This window comes from Bos grunniens, chromosome 19 (genome assembly GCF_055505025.1).
Source record: "Bos grunniens cultivar Pamir isolate PY7600 chromosome 19, Bosgru_T2T1.0, whole genome shotgun sequence".
NCBI lineage: Eukaryota > Metazoa > Chordata > Mammalia > Artiodactyla > Bovidae > Bos > Bos grunniens.
In genome coordinates this window covers 9,749,969-9,764,820 of record NC_141183.1, presented here as the reverse complement: position 1 = coordinate 9,764,820, position 14,852 = coordinate 9,749,969, and the positions used below count along the sequence as shown (strand labels likewise).

Sequence of the window (14,852 nt, the reverse complement as noted above, 5' to 3'; positions counted from 1 at the left end):
GCCTGGAGTCACCGAGGGAGCAGCAGAAAACACAGATGGAGACCGAGGCTGGAGGGTGAGGCTGGAGGAGCAGAGGCCCTCTGCCTGTGAGGAGGCACGCGAGGAGATAGCCTACTCCTGGGAGAGGCGGGACCACGAGAAAGCCCCGCCCCGAGGTGCAGGGACACGGACTGAGGTCCAAAGCCAGCAGCAGAGAGGCCCTCTGCCCCCATCCTGGTGCCCCAGCCGAGCCCAGGCCAGGGTGGAAAGTGTCCAGTCACAGCTGTCCTCTCCTGGGGCAGGCTTATTGAGAAATCCCCATAACAAGAAGGTTGAGAGAAGTCCTTTGCCGCCCAACACTCATGGCTGCATTGCCCTCTCTGAGGTCTCCCAGTTGGGTTAGCTCCTGGCCGGCTGCCCTTGTGCTGCCCCCATGTTGCTGCGTGAATCATTAGATGCTGGGAGGCGTTTCATTCTCAATCCATCCACCAGTTTTTCTCTGTTCTGAGTGATCTGTGACGAGCCTGCATGGACAAGTCTCGGTGTGGACAAGTGCCCCCATTTAAACCTCTTGGTAAGTACTCAGGAACAGGGTTGCTAGGTTGTAGAGCGAGGGCATCTTTGAGGGAAACACCAGACGTTTTCAAGTAAGCTGTCCCTCACATTCTCAGCAGCAACACCCCGAGTCCCTGCTGCTGTGCATCCCTGCTAATACTTGGTACGGTCAGTCTCTGGTTTTACCAGCTTTAGTGGGGATATCTCATAGTGGTTTTAGTTTGCATTTTCCTAGTGACATGATATTGAGCATTTTTTCATTGGCTTGTTTGCTGTATTTCTTCTTTGCAAAACTGTCTACTCAAGTCATTTGCCCTTTTCTTAAAAAAAAAAAATTCAGGTTGTCTTCTTGTTAATGCGTTGTAAACATTCTTTATAGAATCTGGATACAAGTCCTTAATTGGATATATGTGTTGCAAATATTTTCTCCCAGTCTTGGCCTTGCTTTTAAACTTTTTTTTTTTTTTGGCTGCACCAAAAAAAAAAAAATCAGGATCTTAGTAAGTTCCCTGATTAGGGATGGAACCCATGTCCCCTGCAGTGGAAGCAGACAGGATTGTGTGAATAGTTTATCTGGATTTGTTTTCTGTAACCCAGGCAAACGTGATTCAGGTGCATTAATAGTTTGTCAGAATGGTTGTTCTGACTCTTTTTAAAGTGGTCCAGATTTTTAAGGATGGAGGCGACCTGAAGATATAAGAGGGGAAGCAGCATAGGGAGGAGAAAGAAGGAGCCTGTTTCTAGGGTTTCACCCCTCTCTTCTGACCCTTGACCTGTTTCTGTCCACCGGACGGGTGCTACTTGTCCACTAAGCTCCCCTCCTCACCCCTGGATTAGACAGCCGCTGCTTTTTCCCTTAAACAACTGGTGTGTCCACGTACTGCTGCATCACCTTTGTGCCCAGTGTAAACAGAACGAGAGCACGGCAGCTCACCCCCTGGTTACATCAGCTCTCGCTCCTCCATTCCCATCATCGTTATCCCTGAATGCTGACTGGTTAAATACCATGTGGATATCACTCTGCTATGCAGTGCCCTTCAGTTGTCTGGCATTTCATGTAAGAAATCATGATGATTATCTACTGACTTCCTACTATTGTTATAAACATATTATTTCTTTGGTTAAGTCAACTCAGGACCAGGACCCTCCTTGGAGTTGGATGTTTGCATAGTCAGGACCTATGGTGAGGTAATCACCAGGGTCCCCCAGGCAGCACATGGTAAAGGTGGGATCCGCATGCCGTTCTGGTGATCAGGACTCCCTCAAGTCAATCCTGGACTCAGGTAAGCACTGTGGTCTAGTGCTCTCCAGGTTGTGTGACTCATTCTCTTATGTGTTTGGAAAGTGGGATGTTTTGCAATAATATGCAAAAGGGTATCGTTACTTTGATCCTATCACTTCCTACACAGATTGAGTTAAAAGTCTAAGTGGGAATGTAGGGGAAAACCCACTGAAACAATGGGAGTATGGTCAGACAATTGAAGATGTCTCTTTCTCTTGTTCTCTGTATTCCCTGCTTGACTAATTGCTGGCTTCCCTCACTTGACCAGCCAGCCCTCTCCGCTGTAGGGTTTCAACAGTCCCTGGTAACTCTGAGCCCACCTGATGTCAATTCCCCGAATAAACAGTAGCCTCCTTCTCTCCCGAGCAACAAAGACTGCTGCCATGTCCTGGCTGGGGTCTGCCACACCTGGTGGGGTGTCCCTCCAGGACCCCTGTGTAAGATCCTCTTTCCAGTGAACCATTGATGTCTCTGTGTTGTCTCTGGTCTCTTTCTTTGGTCTCGAGGCTGGGCAGCTACGAAGCTTGCTGGCCTGTGGGGTGCAGCCCACAAAAGGGCGAAGGATGTTATTTGAGTGAATGGGTTGATTATGGAAGATGCAGAAACTGTCATTCAAACCATAGTCTGATATAGAATCCAAAATGCAGAGAAAATTCTAAAGGCCTGTTTAAAAACGGTGAGAGCTAGAACAAAAATGCAAGGTTCCCCCAACTTTTCCCCAGAAGACCGTCTTTAGTTAATTTACTTGAGGAAGCTGCCTCGCTGAGCGTTGTGGCCACAAAGAGCTCATTGTTCTAGGTTCCTACTTCAGCTGCTTGGCTGGGACCATTGACTAAATACGTTCTGGATGCTGAGTTAGTTCGGGTTCATGAAGAAGGGGAAACATGCGCTTATTAGGCTGAGCGACATTGCGTAATTGTCCCATCTCAATATTTCTTAGTGCAAGAAATACTAACCACACGTTTTTTAAAAAGAATAAATCAGACTTCACAAACTGCAGCCTGGGGGGAAATATCAATATTTGCAAAATAAAGAGCTGGGGGGAGTGAGAAATGACAACTCGTGGGAGTTTTGATGTATATTTCCCTGAGTCCTTATGTGATCTTCACGTGCCAACGTACACCCTTTTGCTGTATCCGTTTGAATTTTCCCCTCTGGGCATTGCCAGTTCATGCCTTGTGACTATCTTCCTTTAGGGTTGTCTTAAAAAAAAAAAAAATGTTTACGTCTTTAGTTGTCTGCTGCATGGGGTCTTAGTTTTGTCATACGAGATCTTTTGTCGCAGCTCACAGCTTCACTAATTGTGAAGCAGCCTCAGTAGCTGTGGCACTTGGGATTAGCTGCTGCTTGGCATGTGGAACCTTAGTTCCCCAGCCAGGGCTCAAACCTGTGTCCCCTGCATTGCAAGGCAGATTCTTAACCACTGGACCACCAGCGAAGTCCCTAGGGTTGTCTTTAAAAATAAATTAGTAGGTGTTTTTGTGATATTAAGTGATATTAAACTTATACTTACCTATATATTATAAGCATAATCTAATATTAATAATCTAATCAATCAATCTAATCTAATAAATAAGTCTAATACTTGCCTTTTGACTTTGTGTTATATTTTCCAAAATTTTAATTTTATAGAGTCAAATATGTCTATTTTTTTCTGTATAGTTCGGAGTTTCTTGTCTTAAAGAGGTTGCCATTGCTCCAAAATAAATAGTTCCCTTAATTTTCTTCTAATATTTAATATGAATTTTCTTTTTTTGACCTTTGGATTTTTAATCCATCAAGGGTTCATTTTTGTTTATGTTATGAGGAAAGGATATACGTTTATTTTATTCCAGAGAAGTATTTGATAATGCCAACACAATCTATTAATTAAATTTTCATTTTCCCATTGAGATACCACTTTTATCATATGTTAAATTCCCATATATTTTTGGAATGGCTTCTTTTCATGTGCCAAGAGTATTCTTTTCATTACAGTTGTTTCTAAAGAGGCTATTAATAGTTGGTGAGTCAAACCTCCCTTTTTATTCCTTGGTTTTGAGATGTTCTTGGCTATCCTCAGACATTTATCCTTTCTCAGAAGCATTAAAAATATTTGTTTCTAGTTTGAAAAGCACAGATGGGGTCACAAGGCCAGAGAAATACGAAGACTCGCTGCCCAGAGCATAAATGCCAGCTGTCATTTCTCTTCCCAGCCAGCTGTGTCCAGTTACCTGATCCAAGTAGCCATCTAGGGAAAAATCCTTTAAAAATCGATGAGAACGACTTGCCACAGAGTGGGTATAGTTGACTGATCACGACTGATGAGTGGTTCTTGGGCAGAATTTTGAGTGATGGTGTCATTCCAAGGGGCTTCCCAATGTTAAAGAACCCGCCTGCCTATGCAGGAGATGCAGGAGACGTGGGCTCGATCCCTGGGTTGGGAAGATCCTCTGGAGAAGGAAATCAACCCTCTCCAGTATTCTTGCCTGGAAAATCACAGGGACAGAGGAGCCTGGCAGGCAATAGTCCATGGGGTCCTAAGAGTCAGAGTCGGAAATGACTTGGTGACTGAGCACACTCACCTGTCATTCTGAGAGTCTTGGAAGAGCTGCTGGAGGCAGGTGGTGTACACGGTCAGGGAGCAGGCCTCCAGACCAGGGACCTTCTCGGGCGCTCTGACCCCTGACCTCTGGCAGGACCATGTTCTTGTGTTCCCTGGAGATGCCCCTGTGTGTCCTCCTAACTGACATCAGCCCTCCAGCCCCTGGTGATTCCGTTCTCAGCCCTGTCCTCACTCTACCCAGCTGTCTGGGCATCTCTGCTCATCTCTATGACTCAACTCCACTTCACCGAGGCAGCTGAAAGCAAAGATGCTCTTAGAGCTGGAAGAGAAAAAAAATCACCATCAGTCCGCATTGTGCACAGCTTCCTTCTGACGTGGCGGGGAAGTGCTGATCAGCGGCAGGCAGCCACTTGGGAACAAAGGGAGCTGTTGACAGGCCCTTGGGGACAGGAACAGGTCCTCCTGCTCAAATCCCACTTTCTCCCACCTGTTCATCTGCATCTGGTGGGCATTTCCTTGTGCAGAGCTAGTGAACAGCAGCAGCAGCCTGGCCTTTGTTCAAACTTAGACTCCCTGATGGACCCACCTATTTGATGGCATTGCCTGGTTGTCGGCCCCACCAGTGGCTACTGGGCTTTCCGGCTATGGCTTGGTCCACATCAATAATGGAAACTGGGAGGGTCTGCTTCCCTCCATTCAAGAACAGTGAGGCTTGTTTATCAGCCAAATGGCTCAAGATTCCAAGACGTAAGACTTTTAAATAAGAATTAGGGAGGCTCCAGGGTCAAAAGGATGAGTGAATCCCTGATGCAGATTAGTGAAATGATTCCCGATGACCTGTTTTCCTTCTTCGTTTGATTCCATCACTGATTCTCAGCTGATCCTGATCCTCACTGATCTCACTGATCCTCCCCACCCCCCTGCCTGACATGGACACCAATTGCCTCTCCACGGTCCTGTCTCCCCCACGTCACCTCCCCAACCCACAGAGGGAAGGGCCCTGCCTTTTAGATTGTTTTCTTTTTTGAAAGAATTTCAAAAGTACAGAAAAATTGCCCAAAATTTTTACTATAAAGAACACCTGTATGCCCAAACTTAGCTGCTAATATTTCACCCGTTTACTATTTTTGTGTGCTCTCTCTCTACCATTAGAAAGGTTACTTGCAAACACCCAGCCCTTTAGCCCTAAACCTTTCTGTGCATAATTGCTAAGAATAGGAATGTCCACTTACATAACCATAAAACCATTGTATAGTTACTAACATCAGTAAATTTAACATGGAAGCAACACTTGTCTGATCTACTGTTTGAATTCAGATTTGTCAGTTGATCCAAAGTAACGTCTTTTATAGCATTTTCCCTCCAGTCTAGGATCCAGTCCACAATCAGGCATTGCGTTTAGTTGTCCTGTTTCTTTAGCCTCCTTTAATCTGGACTTTCTATGGCTTTTCTTCATCTGCTGTGACATGGACATTTAAAAAAATCTTTTTAAAAATATGTATTTCTTTTGCCTGCACTGGGTCTTCACTGTGGCATGTGGGATCTAGTTCCCTGACTGGGGATCCAACCTGGGTTCCCTACAGTGGAGGCTCGGAATCTTACACACTGGACCCTAGGGAAGTCCCAACATGGGTTTTTTTTTTTTGCAAGAATGACCCCTCATACCGGCCTTTTGGAAAATAATAGATGGCTCCTTATTTGGGGTTTATGTCACATTTCCACAGGAGCAGATGGGGGTTATGCATTTTTGGCAGCAACTTGTATGGGGATGCCGTACCTGCAAAGGGCACCCCATCAGGGCACCTGGTCCAACACCCCTTACTGGTTCAGTATGCTCAGTTCCTTCACGGCATAATCGCTGTTTCTTTATTCTCCCTGCAGCTGATAGGAAATCAGGGAGGAGACACTTGGAGATGATGCAAATATGCTATTTCTCATGAACCCTCCTTGTAGACTGACCACAAGAGAGTCCCAGCAGAAGACTCTCACCTCCAGGCTTCACCTGTCAAGCATTTCTACTTTCTGCTCTTCCCCAGGAATCTCACAAGGGCTGTGAACTCAGGAGGATGCCATCATTAAAAAAAAAAGAAAACAATGTTTGTCCTTTTGAGGGTTAACTTCTTAGAAGTTTTCCTGACATTGATACACATCCTGATGTAATACCCGGCAGAAAAGACCAGGTTCTGGCGCAGGCTGATTTGCTTGGATCATCTGAAGGTGACTGTGGTCCTTCATGATTGAAGCTCTTTGTATATTTGCTAAAAGCTATGGTTAAATTTCCCAGAATTTGCACACGTCATGTACTGATAACTTTCATACAACCCCAGTGATGTCCCTTCCCTAAAGCTGGTCCATGACCCCACTCTGAGGACCCTGCCTGGAGGATTCCCCCAGCCTGGTGCTCTTGTCACGTTTTGAAGATCTGCAGGTGTGGGTGGAGAACTATAGAATTCTCAGAGTCTCTTCCCTTCAGGGTTGCTGCTTCCTTAAAGGACATTCCCCACCAGCTGCTCATCTTCTACGTATGCTATGCGTGATGCTTGTTTTGATGAGGCCATTGAATTGGTTATTTGTGGTTTTTTCATTAAATGCATCAGAAAAGCCAGGATTTGTATTACCCACCATGAGGAATGTCTCAGGAAGGCTTTGAGCTGCAGGTAGCGGAAGCCCAACCAACAGTGGCCTGAACAAGCAAAGGTGTCTTTTCCTCCTACAACAAGGAGCTTGAAGGCAGGTCCCTGCCCGGGGTGTTTCAGTCGCCCTGCCAATTCAGCATGGCACCCTCATGGCTGCCCCAACACGGTGCCGTAGCAGCCAGGGCAGCCCCCAGAAGCAGGTCTGTGTTCCGGGCAGGAAAAGGGACATAGAGGAAGCAGTTTCAGCTGCAAGACCGCATCCGTTTCCCCACATGCCCCATCTCAGTGCCACCCCAAGTTAGCCTCCCTGGCATCAGCGGTGACGGATGTCAAGGGGAGGGGCTCTGGGTGCAGCGTTGAGTTTCTCTATCTCTGGCACCTGCCAGCTCACGATCTTCATGATGACTCCTGCCTCCACACCAGGTGCCCACCCTGAGACGAACACAGAAGACAGCAGCTCGAGTTGTCCTCACAACTATGGATACTGTTAGTAGGGACCAAGACAGGGTCCTAGACGTCCAATACCCGCACCACCCCTTCACCCAGCTCCACTCCTGATGTCCAGTCTGCGGCTGTGGCTGCAACATACTTTTTTAAAGTATGATCCTTTAAAAATCCCATCCTGGAGACTTCCCTGGTGGTCCAGTGATTAAGAATCCAATGCAGGGGACCTGGGTTTGATCCCTGATCTGGGAGGATTCCGTACGCCTTGGAGTAACTAAGCCCACGCACCTCAACTACTGAGCCTGCGTGCCTAGAGCCTGTGCTTTGTAACAAGAGAAGCCACCGCAGTGAGAAGCCCACGCACCAGAACGAAGAGTCGCCCCCACTCGCCGCAACTAGAGAGAAAGCCCGTGCACAGCATCAGAGCCTGTGTGCCGCAATAGGGACCCAGCACAGCTCCCCCCACAGATTACAACAAACGAAAAACCAATTTTGTTGTTTTGAAATGGTGGAAAGCCAAACTGCTCTTGTTTAGAAATGAAGAGCAGCTGTCATAAACTATACTCCACATACATAGCAAGAGAATGGGCTTCCCTGGTGGCTCATCTGATAAAGAATCCACCTGCAACGTGGGAGACCTGAGTTCGATCCCTGGGTTGGGAAGATCCTCTGGAGGAGAGCATGGCAACCCACTCCAGTATTCTTGCCTGGAGAATCCCCATGGACAGAGAAGCCTGGCAGGCTCTGGTCATGGGGTCGCAAAGAGTCAGACACGACTGAGCGACTAAGCACAGCACAGCAAGAGAATAAGTATGGTTTTCGAGTCTAAAAAATGCGGTGGACAAACACGTGGGGTGATGCCCTGGACACCCCACCCACTGTCTGCAGACTGCCCTGTGGCACCCCAGAATTGTGAATGTGCACGGGGAGGAGGAAGGAGAGCTGGGCCAGCATGTCCATTCCTCCACCTCCCACCCTCAGTCTGGCTACAACCTCACTCTGGCTACAGCCCCTGACCACAGCCCGTGGCTCCTGCAAGTGGCTCTCCCCATCCTGCTGACCTGCTAACCCTCCCTCCACCTTTAAGCCCAAGGTGCTGGGGGCTTCCTGCTCCTCCAGCCCAGGGCCCAGCACTCTGCCTGGTCCTAACGCCAGTGTCCTTCGAATCCAGCTCCAACCTCCTTAATCCTTCAGGAAATGTCCTTCTCTCTTCAGCCCACAAAGGTCTCTTGTTCTTCTCCCCAGCTTCTTAGCGCTTGCTTCCTTCAGCCAGCTTGACCAAACGTCCCGTTTGCCCAGGACAGTTCCCATTTGTGCCTCTTGTCTCATGTAGACCATGGGGTCTATAAATGTGTGTGTGAGTTGCTAAGTCACGTCTGACTCTTGCAACCCCGTGGACTGTAGCCTGCCAGGCTCCATTGTCCATGGGATTCTCCAGGCAAGAATTGTTAAACACATTACCCAATGGCAGGGTAACCGGAGGTTCTCTGTCACAGGCAATCCTCCCGTTTATGAGTAGTCGCAGCCCCTGTGCTGTGTGTCACTACAGGAGGCTCAGGGCACGTTCTCAGGGCCTGGTTGTGTGGGTACAGGAGCTCTTCAGTGGTTCAGATTGAGCTTGGGTGCTTCCTCAGAAAGGGACGGCCGCAGCAGCAGCCTGCCTGGGGGACAAGCATTCAGGACAACCTGAATCCTGCCACCTAATATGGTCATTAACTTCAGGCAAGAATGGGATGTGTGCAGCAGAGCTGAATTCCCCAGCAAAACTGTCCTGTGGCGGGTGGCCCTCACCTTCAAGTTCTGGATTCCCCCGTGGTTCCTTGTGTTGCAGTCAGGGCCCTGGAAGGACCAGCCACCAATTGAAAATCACATCATGTTTAAAAAGTGATGACAGCTCCCCAGCAGCCAAATATCCTGGCCAGACCTGTTCCAGTGACCAGGTAACTGGGTGTGGGGTGAGGAGCGGCTGTCTTTGCGGCCCAGGTGTGCGTGTGTGCGTGCTCAGTTGCTGAGTCGTGTCTGACTCTTTGTGACCCCATGAACTGTAGCATGCCAGGCTCCTCTGTCCATGGGATTTTTCCAGGCAAGAATTTTGGAGTGGGTTGCCATTTCCTTCTCCAGGGGATCTTCCCTACCCAGGGATCAAACCCACGTCTCCTGTGTCTCCTGCATTGGCAGGCGGATTCTTTGCCACTGAGCCACCTGAGATGCCCTCTGGCTCAGGTGAGCCATCCTCAAATGACCACTCACAGCATTCCTGGAGTTCCACATGCCTCCCCACAGCTGGGTTACTCTTCCTAGATAAGGAGATTGACAGATAATAGAGTCCACATAGAACTGGGGGGATTTGAAAGGACCTCTAGGATTTAGTGTACCTCAAAGGTCCTCACATCTCAATACAGAAAGGTGATTCAGCCCACAAGTCAATGATTGGCCTGTGGTCACACACACGAGTTAGCAGCAAATCTGAGGCCGGGTCAGGTGTCCCAAGGCCTTATCCACCACTCGGTGCAGACCACCCTGTTCAGAGTCCGCACCGACAAAGCAGCTTTTCTTTACTCTGTACAGGCATTTTCTTTAGGGAGCCCTCCAGGATTGAGCCTCAAATGTGGCCCATTCTTCTCTTTAGTTACATGGGCAAACATGTTTTCTAGAACACATGCAAAATGGCTTGGGATGAGTACCGTGTACCTGGACACCTAAGTAGGAAGACAGGACAAATGATTGAAAAACAGCCAGACAGAACCTCTGCTCTAAGGGAAGGGGCGGGCCCTTCTTCCCAGGAGCCCTGGAAAGGGTTCTTCAGGAGGCATCGTGTAGATATTGGGGCACCCGGGGGAGGGAGGTCAGATCTGGGGAGACAGGGGATCAGGGAAGCTTTGTGAATTGATTTTCACTCCAATTAAGTCTTTGGAGACGAAGGTAGAATTTCACCTGGGGGAGTTGGAAGAAAGTGGTAACTGGCGTTGAAGGTGGACCCTCGTGGAGGGGAAGGGACCATCTGGGAAGGAGTAGCTTGTTTGGACAGAACGATTTGAAAACTAGATTTATGGAAAAGAGTTGGTTTTCTCTCCCCTTCTCACTGAGGCCACACCTTCCATTTGGTTTTCTGTGCTTCTGTTGCAGCAGAGTGGAGGACGGACCGCTTGGCTCCTGGCTACCGTGGGCGACCGAGTTGTTGCCTTTGCTCCAAAATCAAGTGTCTCATTCAGTTAAATCCAGGACAGAGCCATGATCGAGGCCGCCAAAACTCTTCCTCAGCCTGTGACCCATGCTTAAAGTATTTAATCTCAGTAGGAATCTCTTTGTTACAGGTTGTGATGGGGATGATGGTGATAAACGTCTAAGACTACGTGTATGTACGTTTGTCCATTTTGAAAACTTACTAGATGAACCAGCATGATCAGGAGACCACGTTTCTCAAAACGTTGTTCTAGAATTTCAAGTTATTGGCATGAAATGGTACCTACAGCTTTCACATCTAACTTTCCTTTTTATTTGCAGTAACTACGCCCTCATTAGGGGCTTCCCCGGTAGCTCAGCTGCTAAAGCATCCACCTGCAATGCAGGAGACTGCGGTTCAATTCCTTGGTCGGGAAGATCCCATGGAGAAGGGCATGGGAACCCACTCCAGTATTCTTCCCTAGAGACTCCCCGTGGACAGAGGAAGCCTGGTGGGCTACAGTTCATGGGGTCGCAAAGAGTCGGACATGACTAAGCGACTAAGCACAAGACACAAGATAAGACGCTCTCATTCCTAACATGTATTTGCGGTTTCTCCATTTTCTCGATTACTCTTGCCCGACGCGTGCGTGTCTCGCTGATGTTTTCAAACTGCTAGTTGTCAGTCTCATTTTCAGATCTAGGATGAGTTTTCCTGGGCTTGGGGAGATCTGCTCCTTTGTGTTTGCTTCTTTATTAACTCCTTTCTTTATCCGTGACGGTTGCTGTCCTTTTGTTCAAGTTCTGCGCTCAGTGTGCGGATGTCAGTGTCTGTCTTCGAGCAGGTGTGAGATGCCGGCTCTCAGTCCGCTGTGTGCAGACGTGCGATTCTATTTTCGTCTCTGCTCAGACATTCCTCTGACAGGCCCTCATTCCTGCTTGACAACAAGAACACTAAATTTAACTCCTGTTAACCCAGTAAACAGTTCCGTCAGGCATTTTCCTCTAGCGGCATCTGGTTTAAAGCTTCATCCCTCTCAGGTAAAAATCTGAGCCCTTTCGAGGGTGAGTCCACCACCTCTGTCTGCTCCAAGTTCCTCTCCAAGCCCAGGCGCAGCTGCCAGGAGGAGAATGCGGGAGCCCTCTGACCCCTTCACATCCCAGGAGCCCACACCTGCAGCCTGCCGAGGGCACTGAGCCTCGGGGTGTCACCCAGAGAGGTGCATGCCCGTGGCTGGCCAAGGGCTATGGGGGTGGGGTTCCCATCAGATTCTTGGAGGTTTCTCTCTTGTCCCATGGTGACCCCTGGGTCTTCAGGCACTGTCCTCTCTTCCCCTAGCCAGCCAGTGTTGGAGATCTGACAGAGTCTCTGCTCTCATTCTTATGAGAAGGGGCACTCCCAGCCCACTAGTGGGTGATATGTGGGGAGGCATGGCTGGCTCTCCAGCCACGTCAGTGGCCTCCCTGGGTCCACAGGAACTCGAGAATCCTGTCCCGTCCACCTTGACATGACGGGAACAGATGGGAGCTGCCTGCCCTCCTTGCCCGAGCTCTGATGTACCTGCGGGTCTGCTTCTTGGCTACCTTCAGCGGAAGCGGGTGCTTCAGCTGAACCCTGAGCCCTTCAGACTTCAGGCAAGACGATCTTGTTGCTATGGGGTGGGCGTGGGGGGTCAGTTTTCCACCCCACCCCCCAGCATGCAGTGTACTGTGCTGTCCTTTGTCTCACGGGGCAATCTGCTGGGGCGAGGGTGGGACACAGGAGGGGCAGCAGAGTGGCCCAGTGTCTTCAGTTACTGCCGGGGACCATCCCCTTGCAGAATGTATTAATCTGAATGTGCTTTCCTTCCCCATGATGTCTTTCCTCCAGAAACAGAGGAGAGAGGTGGGTGTGGTCAGGCAGCCTCTGATCTCAAAGCCTTTTCCTTTCTGGTCCACAGTGAGAAATCATCTGGCCATCTTGTTGCCCAGGACTGACCCTGGTGTGCAAGATGGGAGTTAAAGGCATGAAGGCAGGGAGCTTACCTGCCTCTCCCCACTTCTAAGGCCTCCAGGAGCTTTGGTGATCCTTGGTCTGTGGCTGCATCTCTGTGGTCACTGCCTCTGTGTCACATGGCCTCTGCCCTATGCACCTCTGCTTTCTCATAAGGACTCTTTCATTGGATGAGGGCCCACTCTCATCCAGGAGGATCTCATCTCACTAGTTACTTCCCAAATAGTCTCCCTCACAACTCCAGGTAGACGTGAATCTTTGGGGGACCCTCTCCAACCCAATGTGGTGTGGGACTCGGGGTCTCTGCTGAAGCTGACACCTTCCCAGGATCTCTCAGCTCCTCTTCCGGTGAGCAGGCCAGATCCAGGGGACAGTGGAACATCTGAGGCTCTCGTTCCTTTTCCTGGACTCTCTACCTGCCGCAGAAGCGCAGGTGTTTTGGAGGCTGGAATGTGGTCTTACGGGCCCTGGATAATCTGAGCATCACGGGGAGCACCCACATCTCCAGGAGACGATGGAACACTTCGACATTTGTTGTGAGTAGCTGCTCCTTCAGGCCCCAAAGCAGAGGAGTGGGAGGTCCATCAGCTGACCGTGCCCGTGGCCTGGGCCGCGATTACGGTGCCCGGTGCCTTTGTGCTTCTGCCCAGCCAGGTGGAGCACTGAATAGAGTGTCTGCCACCATGCAAGAGTGAGCGTCAGACTTGGGGGCCCCAGAAGGTCTAGCTGAGAGTTTTCGGGTTTGGGGCAAACATAGCTGTCACCTGGTCTATTGAAGCTCTAAGTGGCTGCATGTTGCAATGACCCAGAATTCTTGAAAGAACTGATGTCTGAGTCCCAATTCTGATGCGAATTAAATATGTGAACTGTTAGAAATTGATTCTACTATGAATCCTGGAAATGGGTTGTGGCCCGGGTTTGGGGGATTGTTAAAGTCTCTTTTCCAAAACAGCTTTGTTTAGGTCCAGTTAACACTCATGAGTCACCCAGTTTCAAGCGTATAGTACCGCGGTTTTCAGGAGTCATAGCGCTGTGTGTCCGTCATCACAATCTTGTTTTAGAACATTTTGTTGCCCCTAAAAGGAACCCCAGGCTTGTCAGCAAGCACCTCATTACCACTACCACTGCCCTCTCAGCCCCAGGCAATCCACTTTCTCTCTCTCTGAGATGTGTCCATTCTGGCCTTTGATATGAAAGGAACATGAAGTTGTTGTACCTGGCTTCTTTCCTTAACACGTCTTCAGGGTTCATCCACGTTATAACATTCCTTTTTATGCTGAACACTGTTCTATTTTATGCACGTGCCACATTTTGTGTCTCCACTCATCAGTCATGGACGTTTATATTCCTTCCACATTTTTGCTGTTATGAGTAACATTGCTACGAACACTCACATGCAAGTTTCCCTGTGGATGCTCTATTGCCTTGAAGTTTACCATTTCCTGGAATTTCCCTGGTGACACAGCGGAGAAGAATCTGCCTGTGAATGCAGGGGACACGGGTTCAACCCTGGCCTGGGAAGATTCCACGCGATGAGGGGCAACGAAGCCCGTGCACCACCGCTACTAAGCCTGGGCTCTAGAGCCTGTGAAGTGTAACTGCTGAAGCCCACGTGCCTAGAGCCTGTGCCCCACAGCAAGAGAAGCCACTGCAATGAGAAACCCCCCACCCCAGTGAGGAGTACCCCTGCTCGCTGCAACTACAGAAAGCCCACACACAGCAACAGAGATCCAGTGCAACCAAATAGGAATCAACAATTAAAATTATAACCAAAAAAACGTCTACCATTTCCTGTCGATCTATGAATGTTCAAAAGAAGAAATTGGTTATCACCTCTCACTAGTATAAGCCAGCTTCTTCTTGCTAGTGTTTGCTTCTCATATCTAGTCCTCATCTTTCTGTAATTAAACAGAATCTTTTGTAATTAAAATGTATCTTGATAGTAAATTTTTTTTTTAGTCCAATCTGATAACCTCTGTCATTTTACTGGCAAATTTAGTCCATTCATAATCATAATTCTTATTCTGGGTTTGTAGCTACCATATTATGAAATTTCTTATTTTACATTTTTATATTTTCCTCTTTTCTTGTCTTTTTGATTGAGCTTTCGGTAGTTCATCCCCACCCCAGTAGTTTGGAAATTACAGAGATCTGTATTTCTTTCTTTACTTAGCCTTACATTGTGAATATTTAGTCTAAAAGGAATCAATGTTTCCTCATTTATTCTCAGAAAGTAGAACCATAGAATGTTTCAAC

General features: G+C 48.6%; 1 long non-coding RNA gene across 2 annotated transcripts; it reads left to right on the top strand.

Annotated features, from left to right (window-relative positions):
* Positions 1-254: 254 nt before the first annotated feature.
* On the top strand, positions 255-14,526 carry LOC147351175 (uncharacterized). Of its 2 annotated transcripts, none has more exons than XR_015147288.1 (3): positions 255-553; positions 1,661-1,817; positions 10,946-14,526. It is a non-coding gene; the product is annotated as an uncharacterized LOC147351175 (long non-coding RNA). The 2 variants fall into 2 exon arrangements; XR_015147287.1 differs by lacking the exon at positions 10,946-14,526 and adding an exon at positions 6,243-6,963.
* Positions 14,527-14,852: the final 326 nt, after the last annotated feature.